The sequence below is a fragment of the Canis aureus genome, chromosome 32 (genome assembly GCF_053574225.1).
Source record: "Canis aureus isolate CA01 chromosome 32, VMU_Caureus_v.1.0, whole genome shotgun sequence".
NCBI lineage: Eukaryota > Metazoa > Chordata > Mammalia > Carnivora > Canidae > Canis > Canis aureus.
In genome coordinates, this window is record NC_135642.1 from 33,991,984 (window position 1) to 34,010,083 (window position 18,100).

The 18,100-nt window shown below is 46.1% G+C and overlaps 1 pseudogene; it reads left to right on the forward strand.

Moving 5' to 3' along the window:
• Positions 1 to 5,405: 5,405 nt before the first annotated feature.
• LOC144303374 (small ribosomal subunit protein uS10 pseudogene) lies at positions 5,406 to 6,861 on the forward strand (annotated as a pseudogene).
• Positions 6,862 to 18,100: the final 11,239 nt, after the last annotated feature.

The following is an 18,100-nucleotide window of genomic DNA, read 5'->3' on the forward strand; positions in this document are numbered from 1 at the left end:
TGCTATGCTTAACTTCTGCTAGACCGTTTTCCAAAGTGGTTTATATACTGTTTTACATTCCCACCTGCAGTGTATGGAAATTCTATTTGCTTCAGATCTTCACCAAACCCGTAGTTTCAGTCATTTTAATTTTAGAAATTCTAATAATTGCCTGTAGTTTTAAGTTTTAGATCTGTCATCTATTTTGAGTTAATTTTGGCATATATATGAAGTCAAATTTCTTTATTTTCATGTGGGTATGAATGTCCAATTGTCCCAGCATCATTTGTCGAAAAGATTATCCTTTTTTTTTTTTCTCAATGAATTGACTTTTTAAAATAGATATAGGGCAGCCCGGGGGGCTCAGCGGATTAGCGCAGCCTTCGGCCCAGGGCGTGGTCCTGGAGTCCCAGGATCAGGTCCCACGAGTCCCACGTTGGGCTCCCTGCATGGAGCCTGTGTCTCTCTCTGCCTATGTCTCTGCCTCTCTCTCTCTCTGTGTCTCTCATGAATAAATAAATAAATCTTTAAAAAAATAATAAAATAAAATAGATATAGGGCTTTTTCAATTATTTATTTCTTCTTGAGTTAGCTTTCATGCTCTGTGTCTTTTATTAAAGAACTTGTCCACGGGTACCTGGGTGGCTCAGTGGTTGAGCATCTGCCTTTGGCTTAGGTCCTGATTCCAGGGTCCCGGGATTGAATTCCGCATCGGGATCCGAAGGGGCCTGCTTCTCCCTCTGCTGTGTCTCTGCCTCTCTCTCTCTGTTTCTCTCATAAATAAATAAATAAAATCTTAAAAAAAAAAAAAAAGAATTTGTCCATTTCATCAAAGTTATCAAATTTACTGGCATAAAGTTTTTATGAATGATGTCAAGCATCTTTTCATGTGCTTATTGGCCATTTGTGTATCTTCCCTGGAGGAATGTCTATTCAGATCCATTGCTCAATTTGTAATTGGTTTGTCCTTTTATTATTGCATTGTAGGAATTCTTTATTTATTCTCTCTATAAGTCCCTTATCAGATACATAATTTGCAAACATTTTCTCCCATTCTGTGGACTTTTTCTCTTCACAAAAGTTTACATTTTGATAAAATCCATTTTATCTCATTTTTCTTTTGCTACTTGTGCTTTTGGCATCATATTTAGGAATCCAAAGCCGAATTTTGGATTTACTCCTATGTTTTTTGCTATGAGTTTTATCATTTTAGCTCTTCATTTAGGTTTTTGATCTGTTTTGAGTTACTTTTTGTACGTGTATGAGATAAGGGTTCCAATTTCTTCTTCTTCTTCTTCTTCTTCTTCTTCTTCTTCTTCTTCTTCTTCTTCTTCTTCCTTCTTCTCCTTCTTCTCCTTCTTCTTCTTCTTCCTCCTCCTCCTCCTCCTCCTCCTCCTCCTCCTCCTTCTTCTTCTTCTTCTTCTTCTTCTTCTTCTTCTTCTTTTCTTCTTCTTCTTCTTCTTCTTCTTCTTCTTCTTCTTCTTCTTCTTCTTCTTCTTCTTCTTCTTCTTCTTCTTCTTCTCTTCTCCCTTCTCCTCCTCCTCCTCCTCCTTCTTTTTGCACATGAATATCCAGTTGTCCCAGCACTATTTCCTGCAAAAACTATTCTTTCACAATTAAATGGTCTTTGCACCCTTGTTGAAAATCAATTGACCGTAGACACATGGCTTTGTTTCTGGACTCTCAATTCTATTCCGTTAACTGATATGTCTACCATTATGCCAGTACCACACTGTCTTAAATTTTTGTTGGCTGCTTTGTAGTAAGTTTTAAAACAAGGAAGTATAGATTCCCAACTTTGCTCTTTATTTTCAAGACTATTTTGGCTATTCTGCAATTCAAATATGAATTTTAGCACCAGCTTGTCAATTTCTACAAAGATGCAGCTGGAATTCTAATAGGGGTTGTGTTAATTTGTAGATCAAATGGGGAGGATTGCTATCCTAACAATACTAAGTCTCCTGGTTCATGAACATGGGATGTTTTTCCATTTATTTTTATCTTTAATTTCTTTCACAATGTTTTTTGAGTGTAAGTTTTTCACTTCCTTTTTAAAAAAATATTTATTTATTTGAGAGAGAGAGCACATGCACACAGAGGGAGGGGGGAAGCAGACTCCTCACTGAGCAGGGAGTCTGACTCGGAGCTTGATCCCAGAACCCTGAGATTATAACCTGAGCCAAAGGCAGACCCTAACTGACTGAGCCACCCAGATGCCCCTTCATGAGCATATTTTATTAAATCTCTTCTGAAGCATTTTGGTGCTCACTTTGGCAACACATAAACTATTCCTAAATATTTTGTTCTTTCTGATGCTATTACGAATGGAATTGTTTTCTTAATTTTATTTTCAGATTCTTACATGTAGAAATACAATAGATTTTGGGGGCACTGGGTGTATCAGTGGTTGAGTGACTGCCTTTGGCTCAGGTCATGATCCTGGGGTCCTGGAATTAAGTCTTGCATCAGGCTTCCTGAAAGGAGCATGACTTCCCCTCTGCCTATGTCTCTGCCTCTATCTCTCTCTCTCATAAATAAATAAATAAATTAATTAATTAATACATAAATAAATAAATAAATAAATTCTTAAAAAATACAATCGATATTTATATACTAGTCTTTTATCTTACAACCTTGCTGAATTTTGATTATTGGTTCTAATAGTATTTTTGTGTGGCTTCCTTAGGACTTTCTCTACACAAAATCATGTCATCTACAAATATAGCTGTACTTCTTCCTTTTCAACCTTGGTTTTTAAAATTTCTATTTCTTGCCTAATTGCCCTGACTAGAACCTCTAATACAATGTTGAATAAAAGTAGTGTCTTCTTTTGTTTCTGAACTTAGTGGGAAAGCATCAAGTCTTTTTTTTATTTGAGATTTTATTTATTTGAGATGGAGCGTGAGAGAGAGAGAGCACAAGTAGGGGGTAGGGGCAGAGGGAGAGGGAGAAGCAGACTCCTTACTGAGCAGGGAGCCAGATGTGGAGCTTGATCCCAGAACCCTGGGATTATGACCCGAGCCAAAGGCAGACTCTTAACTGACTGAGCCACCCAGGTGCCCCAAGTCTTTTACTATTAAGTATCATGTTAATTGTGAAGTTTTTGTAGATGCCCTTTACCACATGGAGGAAATTCCCTTCTATTTTTTTTTCTTCCACCTTTTGAGACAATCATATGCTTTTTGTTTTTTATTCTATTGATAAAGTGTATTACAGTAGTAGATCTTTTTTAAAGATTTATTCATTTGAGAGAGAGAGCATGAACAGGGAGAGAGAGAAGCAGACTCATAGCTGAGCAGGGAGTCCGACATGGAGCTGGATGCCAGGACCTTGAGATCATGACCCGAGCCAAAGGCAGATGCTTAACCATCTGAGCCACCCAGGCACCCCCAGTAATAGATTTTTGGAGGTTAAACTAATCTTGCATTCCCAGGATATATCCCACTTGGTCATAGTGTAATTCTTTTTATATGTTGTAATTCTTTTTAGTTTGCTAGTATTTTGTCAAGGATTTTTGTCTCTATATTCGTAAAAGAGATTGGTCTGTGGTTTTCTTGCAATCTCTGTCTGGTTTTGGTATCAGACATAATAAGATGAATTGAGAATTGTTTCCCTTTCTTCTATTTCCTGGAAGAATTTGTGAAGAATTGATATTAATTATTCTTAAATATTTTGTAGAATTCATCAGTGAAACTATCTGAGACTGTGGGTAATTTCTTAAATTAATATTTAAATCTCAGAGTATCCGGATGGCTCAGTCAGTGGAATATGCAGCTCTGGATCTTGGGATTGTAAGTTTGAGCCCCACATTGAGTATAGGGATAACTTAAAAATAAAATCTTTAAAAAAATACTTCAATCCCTTTACTTATTATAGGTCTATATAGATTACCTATTCTTTTTAAAAATATATATTATTTATTTATTTATTCATGAGAGACACACACAGAGAGAGGCAGAGACACAGGCAGGGGGAGAAGTAGGCTCCATGTAGGAGCCCGACCTGGGATTCGATCCAGGGACCGCAAGATCAAGCCCCAGGCGGAAGGCAGGCACTAAACCACTGAGCCACCCAGGGATCCCCTAGATTACCTATTACTTCTTGAATCAGTTTTAGTAGTTTGTTTCTTCTAGGAACTTGTCCATTTCATCTAAGTTATTAAATTTATTGGCATACAGTTGTTCATAGTATTCCTCATGTTTTTATAAATAATCCTGTCTGTTTCATAAGGTTGGCAGTAATGTTCCTTCTTTCATTTCTGATTCTAGTGATTTGAGCCTTCTTTTTTCTTGGTCATTCTAAGTAAAAGTTTGTCAATTTTGTTGACCTTTTCAAAAAACAGCTTTTGGCTTATTGGATTTTTTTTTCTATTTTTCTATTCTCTATTTCATTAATTTACACTGAAGTTTTACTATTTCCTTACCTCTGCTTGCTTTAGTTTGCTCTTTTTTTTTTTTTTTTTTTTTAAGATTTTATTTGTTTATTCATGAGAGGCAGAGAGAGAAGCAAGCTCCGTGCAAGGAACCCAATGTGGGACTCGATCCTGGGACTCCGGGATCATGCCCTGAGCCAAAGGCAGACACTCAACCACTGAGCCACCCATGTGTCCCTCCTTTTAAAGTATCTTAAGATGGAAAGTTATGTTATTGATTTCAGATTTAGTAGCGTATGTATTGACAGCTATATATTTCCATCTAACTGCTTTAGCTGCATCCCATAAGTCTTGGCATAGGATTTTAATTTATTTCAAAGTATTTTCAGGATGCCTGGGTGGCTCAGCAGTTGAGCGCCTGTCTTTGGCTCAAGGTGTGATCCTGGGTCTGGGGATCGAGTCCCACATCAGGCTCCCTGCATGGAGCCTGCTTCTCTCTCTGCCTATGTCTCTGCCTCTCTCTGTGTATCTCTCATGAATAAATGAATAAAATCTTTTTCAAAAAAAGTATTTTTTACTTCCCTTGATATTTCTTTTTTGGACCATGGCTTATTTCAAACTCATTGCTTAATTTCCATGTCTGAATTTTCCAAATTCCTTTTGTCATTAATTTCTAATTTCATCCCATGTGGTCTCACTTTCATTTTTGATTTTTTTTTTTTTTTTTGGCTAGGTAAACATCTTAAGTTGATGTTGTATTTTTTTATTTCTGTATTTTTTTATTTATTCATTTATTTAAGTAAACTCTACACCCAACATGGGGCTTAAACTCAAGACCCTGGGATCAAGAGTCACATGCTCTTCTGACTGATCCAGCCAGGCACCTCTCTTCTTATATTTTAAAGATATGCCTCCACTGTCTTTTTGCCTGCATGCTTTCTGACAATAAATAAATAAATAAATAAATAAATAAATAAATCTGTTAGCCTTATTTCTCTTTGTATGTAATATGTCTTTTTACTCTGGCTGCATTTATTTATTTATATTTTTATTTTTAAGTTAGTTCCTTGCCCAGCATGGAGCCCAACATGGGGCTTTAACTTGTGACCCTGAGATCGAGACCTGAGCTGAGATCAAGAGTCAGATGCTTAATTGCCTGAGTCACGCATGTGACCCACTCTGGCCTCCTAAGTATTTCTCTTTATCACATTTAAAAAACAATTTATGATACACCTTGGTATAGGTTTTTTGGAGGAGAAGGAGCTGAGTCCAGTGTCCTTTATTGGTGGTACACCACAGGGAGGCCTCCCTAAGCCCCTCCCACTCTTTAGGGATTCTGGGATTGAAACTGTAGAGTCTGCGTATGTTGAGAGATTGAGTTGGGATAAACACTCTCAAGGAGCTAAAGGCCTCTCTCTTCTTGTGCTTTTGCTGGGGGTGTTGGCCTAGGAAACTCTTACTTCTTGGAGGCCATGTGGACCATAAGGTCTACCACCCTATTACTGTAGTCAAATTCATTGTCATACTAGGAAATGACCTTGACAAAGTGGTCATTGAGGGCAACACAAGCCCCAGCATCAAAGTGGAAGAGCGAGTATCCCTATTAAAAATGCAGGACAAACCTGGCCCTCAGTGCAGCCCTGGATGCCCTTGAGGGGGCCCTCTGATGTCTGTTTCACCACCTTCTTGATATCATCAAATATGACAGCTTTCTCCAGGCAGCAGGTCAGATCCTGCTGACACATTGGGAATAGAAACATGGAAGACCGCTCTTTGAGGAAGACACAGTCACAGAGAGAGGGGAGCCCAGGACGCCCTGCTCCTGCTCCTGACTCCCCGCTGTTCACCAGGAACAAGTCGGTCAGGAAGCTGCACCACAACCATGGCACTTAAAGACACTGGGAAGACCCCCGTGGAACCAGAGGTGGTGATTCACCGAATTAGAATTACTCTAACCACCCACAACGTAAAATCTTTGGAAAAAGTGTGTGCTGACTTGATCAGAGGTTCGAAGGAAAAGAATCTCAAAGTGAAAGGACCAGTGAGGATGCCTGCCAAGACTCTGAGAATCACTATGAAAAAGACTCCTTGTGGTGAAGGTTCTAAGACTTGGGATCGTTTTCAGATGAGGATCCACAAGCGACTCATTGATCTGCACAGTCCTTCCGAGATTGTTAAGCAGATCACCTCCATCAGAATTGAGCCTGGAGTTGAGGTTGAAGTCACCATTGCAGATGGCTTAAATCAACCTTTTTAATAAATTGATTATCTGTTGTTAAAAAAAAAAAAAAAAGAAGAAGAAGAAACATGGAAGACCATGTTGGTGAGCTTCCATATAGCTCAGAAATTACTTTGCCCTCAGCCTTGGCAGTGCCAGTGGAAGCAGGGATGATGTTCTGGGCAGCCCATGGCCGTCATGCCACAGCTTACCAGAGAGGTCATCCTGTCTTCTGGGTGGCAGTGATGGCATGGACTGTGGTCATAAGTCCCTCCATGATGCTAAGGTGGTCACGGATGACATTAGCTGGGGGGGTGGGGAGGGGCAAGCAGTTGGTGGTGCAGGAAGCATTTGAGGGTCCTGAGGGAGTTGTCATACTTCCTATGGTTCATGTCCATCACATACATGGAGGCATCAACAGAAGGGGCAGAGGTGGTGACCTTTTTGACTCTACCTTAAAATGAGCCCTAGCCTTCTCCAAGGTAAAGACACAAGTAGACTCTATAACATATCCAGCACCAGGATCACCCCACTTGACATTGGTGGGGTCTTACCCCTCAAAGATGGAAATGGGCTTTCCATTGTTGACAAGCTGCCCATTCTTAGCCTTGACCATGCCATTGAACTTGCCACATGTGGACTCTTACTAGAATATGTAGACCATGTGGTTTTGAGATCAATGAAGGTGTCATTGATGGCAACAGTATCCCCCTTGGGACACCTGGCTGACTTAGCTGGTACAGACAGTATGCAACTCTTGATCTTGGGGTTGTAAATTTGAGTTCCACATGAGTATAGAGATTACTTAAAAATAAAATCTTAAAAAAAATATATAAAGGCCTGGTAACCAGATATCCAATATGGCCAAATCCATTTACTCCAACTTTTACCATTGTGTCTTAGGGACCCAGCTGGCATTACACAAGAAGATGTAGCTGTCTGTTGAGTTGGGAGGAGCAGAGAGCCTGGTATAGTTTCTTTATGTGGATTGTGCTTGGTGTTCATTAAGTGTCTTAGATCTATGGATTTATCAAAAAATTTTAAAAGATTTTATTTATTCATGAGAGACACAGAGAGAGGCAGAGACACAGGCAGAGGGAGAAGCAGGCTCCCTGCGGGGAGCCCAATGTGGGACTCGATCCCGGGACCTCATGATCACACCCTGAGCCAAAGGCAGACGCTCAACCACTGAGCCACCCAGGCATCCTGGATTTATCAAATCTTCATCAAAGTTTTCATCAAACTTAGAAGTTTCTCAGTTATTTTTTTTTTCTTTTCCTTCAAGTATTTCTTTTTTCTTGTCCTTCTCCCTCTTTGGGAGACTCTAATTACACATGTATACTTGGCACTTGAAGTCATGTCACAGGTTTCCAAGGCCACATTGTTATTATTTTGATATCTTTTTCCTTTGTGTATTTTATTTGGGATAGTTTCTGTCTCTGTATTCAAGTTTACTAGTCTGTGACATCTAAGGTTCCATTCATCCATCTAGTGTATTTTTTATCTCAGGCATTATAGTTTACATTTTTAGAATTTCAATTTGGGTCTATTAAAAATTATATTTCTCTACTTAACATGGTCAGTCTTTGCTTTATCTTCTTGCGCATATGGAACATAGTTATAACTGTTTTAATGTCTGTGTCTCCTAATGCTATCATCTGGGTAATTTCTGGGTAGGGTTTTTTAATTGATCGTTTTTTTTTTTTTTTCTTTGCATTCTGGGTCATACTTTCCAGGTTCTTTGTGTACGTGCTAATTTTTATCAGTTGCCAGATGTGGTGAATCTTATTTTCTTGGGTGCTCGATTTTTTGTATTCTTATCAATATTCTTGAATTTTGCTCTGGGGATGCAAAAGCACTTCGCAACAGTATGGCCTTTTTTCAGGTCTTGCTTTTGTTAGATGGAGCCAGAGGAGTGTTTCCGTTTTCACCCACTTCTGAGTCAAAGAGTCTTGTGAGTGCTCTACTCAATACCCCCCCTAATTGTGAGGTTTCCAGTTTGGTCTGTGGGAGCGAGCACTATTCCCAGCCTTGTGTGAGTTCCAGGGATTACTCTAATCATATCGGTTGATTCTAACAGTGCTTCTAGTAGTTTCTTCACATGCAGGTACCAAGCTGAATGAGTGAAGAGGTTACCCTTTGCAGAGCTCCAGAGTCCTCTCTTTCCGCAGCTCATTCCTTTTTGGTTCATGGTCTTGGTGTCCAGTGTCTTGAGAACCATTCTTTCATATATTTTGTTGGGTATTTTAGTCATCTTAGGTGGGGATGTAAATCCAGTCCTGGTTACCCCACCTCAGCTGGACCCAGAGATCCTCGTGATGGTTTGTTCATTTGTCCAGTGGGCACTTACTTGGGAGAGCTTGCTGGGCCGCCTCGCAGTGGTCTGTGGCTCTCCAGACACCCCAGATTTTCCTATCTCAGGGCCTTTGTGTGGGCCCTCTCCTCTGTCTGGAATGCTCTTTCTAGCTGTACTTCCCTCTCTCAGCTCAGAGGCCTTCTCTGACTACTCTGTGTAAAGTGAATTGCTCTCTCTTTTTTTTTTTTTTTATTTCCCATCACACTTCTGCTTTCCTTTACAACTTCTTTTACTAGAATGTGGGCAGGAATTTCTGTCAGATTCCCTGGAACCAGCTCAGGGCCAGGCACACTATAGGTGTTCAATAAATATTTATTGAATGACTGAGGTCTCTGTATATTTCATGGTACCTGTTCATATAACAGAGCTCCGTTAAACTGGGGGTGCTTGGCTGATGGGAGCACAGCTCCCTGCCCTAGGTCCCCAACAGGGAAGGGATGCAGAACCCCTGGTCGGAGGCCACACTCTCCTTAGTGATAACTGAAGGCCCCCGGGTGCCGGCCAGGGGAGGGCTGACAGGTGGGGCTGATGAGTTCCAGACCCAGGCCTCTGGGCCCCGGCATAGCCCGACAGAACCGGACGCTGGGCAGGAGCCAGAGCCAAGCTTCCATGACGTCGCTGCCTTCAAGGGCCATGCTCCCCCCTAGCCCCTTGGAGGGGCTTCGGGTCTCAAAGCTGTGTGCCACTGGGCTCTGCGGAAAGAGCCGTCTTGCCTGGTTTGAGTCCCAGATCTGGTTGTGTGACCAGTGACAACTATCAGAACACTCGCAGAGTAGGCTTTATAAAGTAAAAAGTACTTTGTACACTGAAAACCTCTGTAAACCAAAAACAGGTGCTCCCTGAACTGGCAAGGCCTTAGGGAGCTTCTGTCCTGAACCCCTGCTTTTGACGAAGGGAGAGCCTGAGGTTTAACTGAAATAATGTATGTAGACTGCTTAGCACGAGGCTTGGGACTTTGTGTTTTTATTCTAGCTACTAACCACCTGCCTACCGCTGGCTAAGCAACCTGTGCCTCGGTGCCTCCTGGCTTCCCAGCCCTTCCTGCCTCAGCTGGAGACCTTGGTCCATCTCTCTCTCTCTCTCTCTCTCTCTCTTTTTTTTTTTTTTGAGAGAGAGAACACGGCATGAGCTGGCGGGAGGAGCAAATGGAGAGAGAGCAATAAATTGCCTGCTGAGCAGGGAGCCCGACTCAGAGCTTGATCTTGGGACCCTGGGATTATGACCTGAGCTGCAGACAGATGCTTAACTGACTGAGCCATCCAGGTGCTCCCCATCTGTCTTCAATAGGATTATAGTTACTATTTTTTTGAGCGTTTGTGAGGTACCAGGCCATGAGCTAAGCACTCTGTATACATTGCTTAATTCTTTTGTCGTGGGATGAGATAGTATTATTGTCCTCATTTTACTGATGAGGAAGCTGAGGCTCAGAGACATTAGGTAATCTCCCCAAGGCCCTACAATTAGCAAGGGGCTGAAAGTGTTTAGACCCCAAAATAGAAGTCTCCAAGCATCTTGGTTCTGGCTTCTTTTCCTTTAGATATCTCTTCTAATAACTTATATTTGCTGCCAGCTACTCCTTCCTGGGGCTTTGGGAAGTTTTCTGAGAATCCACTTGGTCAGCCACCAGAAGAGGGCAAGACAGGGTCTTAAACCTCAATCTGAAAGCCTCCCCTATGGCCCAGTGAGGAGCTTTTTTGGAGTTGGCAGTGACGAGGTCTCTGAGGGTCAAAAACACAGCCCTGGGGAAAGAGATAGGGTGTGGGCAGGAGCCCACAGACCCAGCCGTGGTCTCAGCAAGCATCCTGCCAGCTTTTTCTCTACGAGTCCAGTTATACATTGCCCATGGGATGGTGGGAGCTGCAGATGGAGGCAGGCGGATAGAATCCAGCCCTGTAGGAGCTCCATATGGGCGAGGTCACCTCTGATGGGGACCCTGGAGGGCCAGCCTCTCTAGGAGGGGCTGGGACTAGAACCAGCTTTGAAGACCTTGCCAGCTTGGTTAAAGGAGAGTGGTGGTGGGATGGACAGCCTTTCCAGCCCAGAGACACCAGTGCTCGGCAGGCTATCCAGCACATGTTCCAGTGTGTCCATACCACAGCCCTACCAGTGGGAGGTTATTATGTCACTTGGCAAATGAGGAAACTGAGTCCAGGATTCAAGACTCCAGGCAAGATGTGCTGAATGCCAGGTGATGAGGTGTATGATTTTTTAAATAAAATATTTATTTATTCATGAGAGACACACAGAGAGAGGCAGGGACACAGGCAGAGGGAGAAGCAGGCTCCCCACAGGGAGCCCAATGCAGGACTCAATCCCAGATCCCTGGATCATGCACTGAGCCGAAGGCAGACGCTCAACCGCTGAGCCAGCCAGGTGTCCCAAGGTGGATCATTCTAAGGGAGGCCAAGGGGGACCACAGGAGGTTCCTCAGGATGTTACCTGGGCAATGTGTGGGGTGGAGGAAAAGAATAGAGGCCAGAGACATGCAGAGATTGTTGGAACAATCTCAGTGGGTGATGAGGGAGATCTAGACCAGTGCAAGAGCCAGGAAGAAGACGCCTGGGGTGATGGGGCTGGGCTGATGGAAGGTGCAGGAGGTCCGAGTGGGAAGGGATCTACCCAACCCACCTGTTTTACTCAAGGAAACAGAGGCCCAAGGAGGGAACGGAGTTTACCTAAGGGCACACAAGAGGTTAACAGTAGAGCCACACTGGGGTGCCCAGCTAGCTCAGACAGTAGAGCATGCCACTCTGGATCTTAGGGTCATGAGTTTGAGCACCACATTGGGTGTGGAGTTTATTTAAAACTTTTTTGGGGGGCACCTGGGTGGCTCAGTGGTTGAACATCTGGCTCAGGTCGTGATCCCGGGGTCCTGGGGTTGAGTCCTGCATCAGCCTCCCTGCCGGGAGCCTGCTTCTCCCTCTGCCTATGTCTCTGCCTCTTTCTCTGTATCTCTCATGAATAAATAAAATCTTTAAAAACATAAATATAGGGATCCCTGGGTGGCGCAGCAGTTTGGCACCTGCCTTTGGCCCAGGGCTCAATCCTGGAGACACGGGATCGAATCCCACATCGGGCTCCCAGTGCATGGAGCCTGCTTCTCCCTCTGCCTGTGTCTCTGCCTCTCTCTCTCTCTCTCTGTGACCATCATAAATAAAAAAAACAAAAAACAAAAAACAAAAAACAAACCCATAAATATAGGGGCAGCCTGGGTGGCTCAGCGGTTTAGCACCACCTTCAGCCCAGGGCGTGATCCTGGGGATCCAGGATTGAGTTCTGCGTCGGGCTCCCTGTGTGGAGCCTGCTTCTCCCTCTGCCTCTCTCTCTCTCTCTCTCTCTCTCTGTGTGTCTCTTATGAATACATAAATAAAATCTTAAAAAAAAAAAAAATATATATATATATATATATATTTTTTTTTTTATAGAGCCACACTAAAAAATCCCTAGAAGTTCAAGAACACTCCTATTAAATATGGAGTCAAGTTTCCTCCTATAATAGACCCCTCGCCCCCAGGGATCAAGTCTTTATCTGGGGTTATCAGGTGTCCCAGTATTATCCAACTCAGCTTCTGTCTCACTGTGGGACCCCAGAGCCTTCCCTCTCATTCCCTGGGCAACAGTTGGGTCATCTGTGACATGAGCCATTGGACCAGCCGACAACTAAGACCACTTTCTGCTCTAAGTACCTAGAGGTACTTCTTCCTTGTTCTGGCCCCCCAGACCCCAGTCCAGTCGGACACTGACACGGGTTAGGACTGGTCCTGCTGGGGCTCACATGCCTAAGGAGTGAGTGTCTGGTCCCGAGGAGGCAACATGATCTGTAAAGGATCCCTAACCCTCTCCTTTTGAACCCTGAAGAGGGCATCTCAGTCATGTGAGGACCACAGGGACATTAGCCCTGCCAAGATGGGAGATCAGGGTGCTGGCTACCTAGAAAGATGGGAGAGAAGAAAGCAGGAGACAGCGGCCTGAGATCTCAACGGGGAAGAACTGAGCTATGGAAAGGGCCCTGTAGGGGGTTTGCAATGGGAAAGGTGCCCAGCCTGGCTCCTCTGGAGGGGGGTGGGACATGCCACCTTCTGCCTATAATTTTCTCAGTGTATGAACCAAGTTAAGGTGAGTTTTTGTGGGCCAGGCCAGAAACCCAGGAGAAGGGGAAGGAGAGGAGTGGTGGGCCTAGAGGAAAGAAGGAGGCAGAAGGAAAGGAGGAATCAGGGCCCCTGACCTGGGAGCTATGCAGGCAGAGGGAGGGTGTGTGCAGGGGGCTTTCTATGATGTCTTGCTCCTGATAAGAGTCACTGTCAGGTGTCACATACAGCCCCAGGCACAAGGACACCTGGCATGAAGGGGTAGAAAGCATTAAATTTGAGCCAGGTCAGGCTCGTATTTCAGACCCTTCCACTCACTAGCTGTGTGGCCCTGGGAAGGTCTCTTGGCCTCTCTGAGCCGCAGATTCTAGAACTAAAGAACAGTTGTGTTTCATCCTTCACAGTGGGCAAGCTGTGGAGATCAGATGTCAGTCCTACCCTAGACCCTCCCACTTCCCTTACTGGTCACCCTGCTTGTGCTACTTCTTCACCCAAGTATGCTCCCATTGCAGGCCCTGGGACTGGCACTATTCCTCATCTCCCCCACCCCCCAGTGCCACGAAGCATTCTGGGAGCGCCCCAACCCCTCTAAAGGGGTTTGAGCCAATTGAAGGCCCCTTACTAGGGGACCAAAAGAGAGGCTGGGAGTGGGGGTGAAGAGTGGGGCAAGGACCTTCCCGTACCTGCTTCACCCCCATATCCCCTTCCCCCCACTCTCTGATGGGCTGTCTGGGTCTCCCCTCCCCTTTCCCTAAGCTCAGGCCTTGCTTGTCTTCTCCACAACAAGAAGCGAATGTTATTTAAAAGGAGATCAGGAGATTTGCCTTAAATAGGCATGGAGTGCTGTGCCAGGGCCCAGGGTGAGGGGCGGGGGAGGAGGCCACCCTGGGTGGAGAGGGAAAAAAAGAAAGAGGAGAACCTCCTCAGGGGTGTGCAGAGCCTTCTAGTTTACCGAGCACAATCCCAAGCTTCAGGGCATCAGTCAGACAGGGCTTATTCTCACCCTACCCCCATTCTGAGGATAAGGAAACTGAGACCCAGTTCAGGGGACTGAGGCACACTAGCTACCAGATGCCAGATGCTGTGGTCTTTCCATAATAGTCCCGGAGCTCGGAGGACTTCAGGAAGGCATTGAGTCCAGAAGATAGGGTCCCCTGTGGCAAGAATTTTGGGGTTCCCCTGACACCTGCTCCAACTGTCAGTTCCCAGGCCTTTGGCTCCTGCCCCCAGGTGGCCCCTGCCTGCCCTCCCAGCCCCAGAATGTAACTGGACGCCCTCCTCATTCCACACCTTAACAGGTGAGCTGGGGCTCTGCTTACTGAACCCAACACCGGCAGGGGAGGAAGTGAGGGGGCATTCCTGGCAAGGAGGGAGCCAAGCCAGAGGCAAGGAAGTAAGAGGAGTGGGAGGTGGGCTAGCAGTCAGCCCCCTCCCTGCAGGGCTCCTCTGGCACCTGGAGTTCTCTTCCCCATTCCGGGTCTCCAGTCAAGCCCTTCCTCTTCCATCTTGGTCCCTCCCAGCCGTTTCTGTCTCAGCAGGTGATGCTCTTGGAATCTTAAAGAAATGGAGTCTGGAATGTGAGGTTTCTGGGACAAAGCTAGGGGCTCAGAAGCACCCATGCTAGCTCTTTTTTCAAAGGCTCTGAATACCAAGGTGAGGTTTTATGCCCATCCTAGCTCTGCCATTCACAGCTGTGACCGAGCTGCCCGCCTTCTGTGAGTCTGTCTCCTCCCTGATAATCTCAGTCTAAAGATCCCACTCAGGGGTGCCTGGGTGGCTCAGCCAGTTAAGGTTAAGCGTCTGCATTTAGCTCAGGTCATGATCCCAGGGTCCTGGGATCCAGAGTCCTGGGATTGAGCCCTGCCATCAGGCTTCCTGCTTGGTGGAGAGTCTGCCCCCCTCTCCTTCTGTTCACCCCAACCCTCTCTCCCATGTTCTATGTTCTCTCTTTCTCTCTGTCCCTTTCACATAAACAAAATCTTAAAAAAAAAAAAAAAATCCCACTCAAAGAGTTGTCAAAGCTGTGTTAAGAGGAGGGATGGAGGGGGTACTTGGCTGGTTCAGTTGGTAAAACATGTGACTCTTGATCTCAGGGTTGTGAGTTCAAGCTCATGTTGGGCATGGAGCCTACTTTAAAAAAAAAAATAAAGTAAAAAGAAAAGGGACAGAGGAAAGAAGAGGACCAGTTCTGACAAATGCACTCATGGACTAGGGCCTCATGTTTGCTGGGGGAAGAGAGGAGGGCCTTCATTCTCCCCTTCCTTGTAGTGGGTGGGCACAGCCTGGGTCCTCTAGGAGGGAAGACTGAAAGGGGACTTTTCATTTATTCTGGATCCTGTAAATTCTTTGTGGGGCCACTCTGGGGCACGGTGCAGGGTGGCAGCTTTAAGTGTAACCAAGACCAGAGGAACTAACCAGGAGGGCTCACCCATGCCTGCCTCCACCCCAACTCCTTACTTGTCCCAACCCCATTGATCGCTCTTAGACTCACTTTACTGATGAACCGAGGGCTGAGGATTTAGGCAGCTTGCTCAAGGTCACAAGGGCAGTGGCAGAGCCACTTGGAGCGTCGGGGGCCCTCTGCTAACTTTGCAAAAACCCTAGGACCCTGTAAGCTGGGATGTTCTAGACCCAGTTTGCAGCTTAAGTCATCTAACCTCTCAAGAAATTAGTTCTCCCTCTATAAGGTAGGGATAAGGTCTTACTGTCCTCTCAGAATTATCGTGAAAAATGAACAAGAGGGCTCCTGGACACAAACCATGAGGTCCTCTACACACAGTGCAAGCTTCTCAACAAGGAACCTCCCTTCCCTACACCTACTGGGCAGCCCAGCTCCCAAGGAGCCCAGGACCCCGGCCCAGGCGCAGCAAGGAGACAAAGGACCTGCCAGGTGTCAGGAAAGGGACTAAATGACCCCTTAGTGCCACCTAGTGGTCTTCAGTGTGCGTGGTGCTTGGGGAGTGGGAGGGCCTAGTTACTCAGGGATGGGGATTCTGAGCATCACCACTGGCACAGGGGGTAGAGTGGAGGTAGGTATGGGTGGGGGGGAGGGGTAAGGTGCTGGTGGGCCTTCCCTCTCAGCCCCACATTTTACTTCCTCTGGACAGCTCCAGGCAGACGATGGGGTGGGGGCGGAGGGTTCTAGTTCCAGCTCTGCCACTGCCTGCCTGGTCTGGCCTGCCTGGCCTCAGCTACCTCCTCTGTGAAATCAAGAGTAAACATCCCCATTTATCAAACATCTTATGAATTATCTCCCTTCTGAAGTCACCGTGCTGAGTGCTGTGGGGACACAAAGACATGAGAGCCAGGTCTCTCGCTCCCAAGGGCTCCAGCTCATTCCAGGAGACAGACTTGTAAACTGCTAATTACCATCGGAGGCAGGCCACAGCTGGCCTGAGGACAGAGCACTCGGACACAGGAGGCAAGTGGGGGCTAGCAGGAAGTGGGAGCCCCTCTCGCCCAAGAGGGATTCTCACCCCTATGTTGAGCCCCCTCGGCTATATACCTGACTCCCCCATCTTGCTTTCAAGTCTAATAAAGCAGAATGTCGAGCTCTACCTCTGCACTTTGGCACTGCATTTCCCTCAACGCCTTTCTCCACCCTGTCCACCTGCTAACTTCCCCCTAGCCTTCCTCTGGAGGAATGGGAAGTCCCCGTGACGAGGCAACCAGAGAGGAGACAGAAGGCCAGGGGTCTCCTGAGCAGCGGCGTAGACACCCCCATCACCGAGGCTGCATGCTTAGGCAGGGGGGAAAGTGGGAAGCCCTGTGGTCCCCTAACTGCAGGCTCCCTGCGTTCTTTCATTGGGTTATTCATTCCATGCTGTCAGCCTGCCCCAGTCCAGGTGCGGGGCAGGGTGCATGGGTTGCAAGAAGCAGGGACCTCAATCCTGCTCTGAAGAGCTTTCTGGTGCAGGAGGAAAACCCACAGGCAAGGACCCCATGCTGCATATTCTCAGAGACTGGAACCATTCTTCTAGAAAGGGGTAGGTCTAGATCCTGGGAACAGAGATGATGTTTGAGGGGAATCGTGAGAGGTTAATTGGGGTATTTCAGGCTAGAAGCATGTAGCCCAAGTCAGGGAGGTGTGCAGGGGAAGGCACCCCCTTCACAGCCCTTTCTCCCCCTATCCTCTAAGCAAGCTCTCCTCGCCCTATTATTTCATTGTTTAGCTTGTTATTTGCTTGCTTGTTTATAATCCATCTCCCTCTATTCACTTGAAGTATCCCAGGGCCATGTCACTCTGGTTTACTACAAGGTCTCCAGTATCTAGTCCAGCATCCTGGAATATTAGAGGCTCTCAATAAATATTTATGGAATGAACCCATGAATGCACACACAGGATGAGCAGGAAGTGTCTTTTATCCCAGAATAATGATGATTACTGGAGATCTCTTTTGTCCTGCCCATCCTTAACTGTCCACCCCTGTCCTCATTATTCTAAACAGGGTCACGAGGCCTTTGTGCTTCTTTGCCTCAAATCCAGGGGCTGAGATCACACTCTTCCGGCTTTTGCTTCCAGTTCTTTGAGGGGACTGTGCTAGGGGGTAAGGAGAGGCAAAGAAAGGAGGGTCCCCAAGACTAGGGAGGGTTGAGTGATCAGAGGGTCCCCCGGGAGCACCACAAGGAGGTGGTGGGGCTCCAGAGGGCAGAGAGGGAGGCCCCTGCAGAAGCTTGACCTCTCTCCAACCCTTACCTTTCCCGGACCCTGGGTAGAGTTAAGGCCTATGGATGCTTGTCACTGTAGGTATCTGCAGCCACCATGAGGCCATTGACATGAGAGGCCTGCTCTTATCAGCCCTACTCCCTGCCTGTATGACTTTAGGGGTAGGTGAGAAACCCTTGAATCTGACTGAGATGGTGTTTCCCTACATCCCCAGAGATCAAGGTTTGAAGTTAGATTACATTAGATGCACAAACCCTGGTTCCTCATGCACCTTGATGGCATATTCAGCCTCTTGCTAGGTAGCTGCAGGACCTGCATGGGAGACCAAGCTCAACCAGTCACATCTCTGCACCTTTAGGTGTGGGCTAAGTGAAGCAGGGAGGCAGAAGAGTACAGGACTCTCCCTGATGGCCGTGCTTGT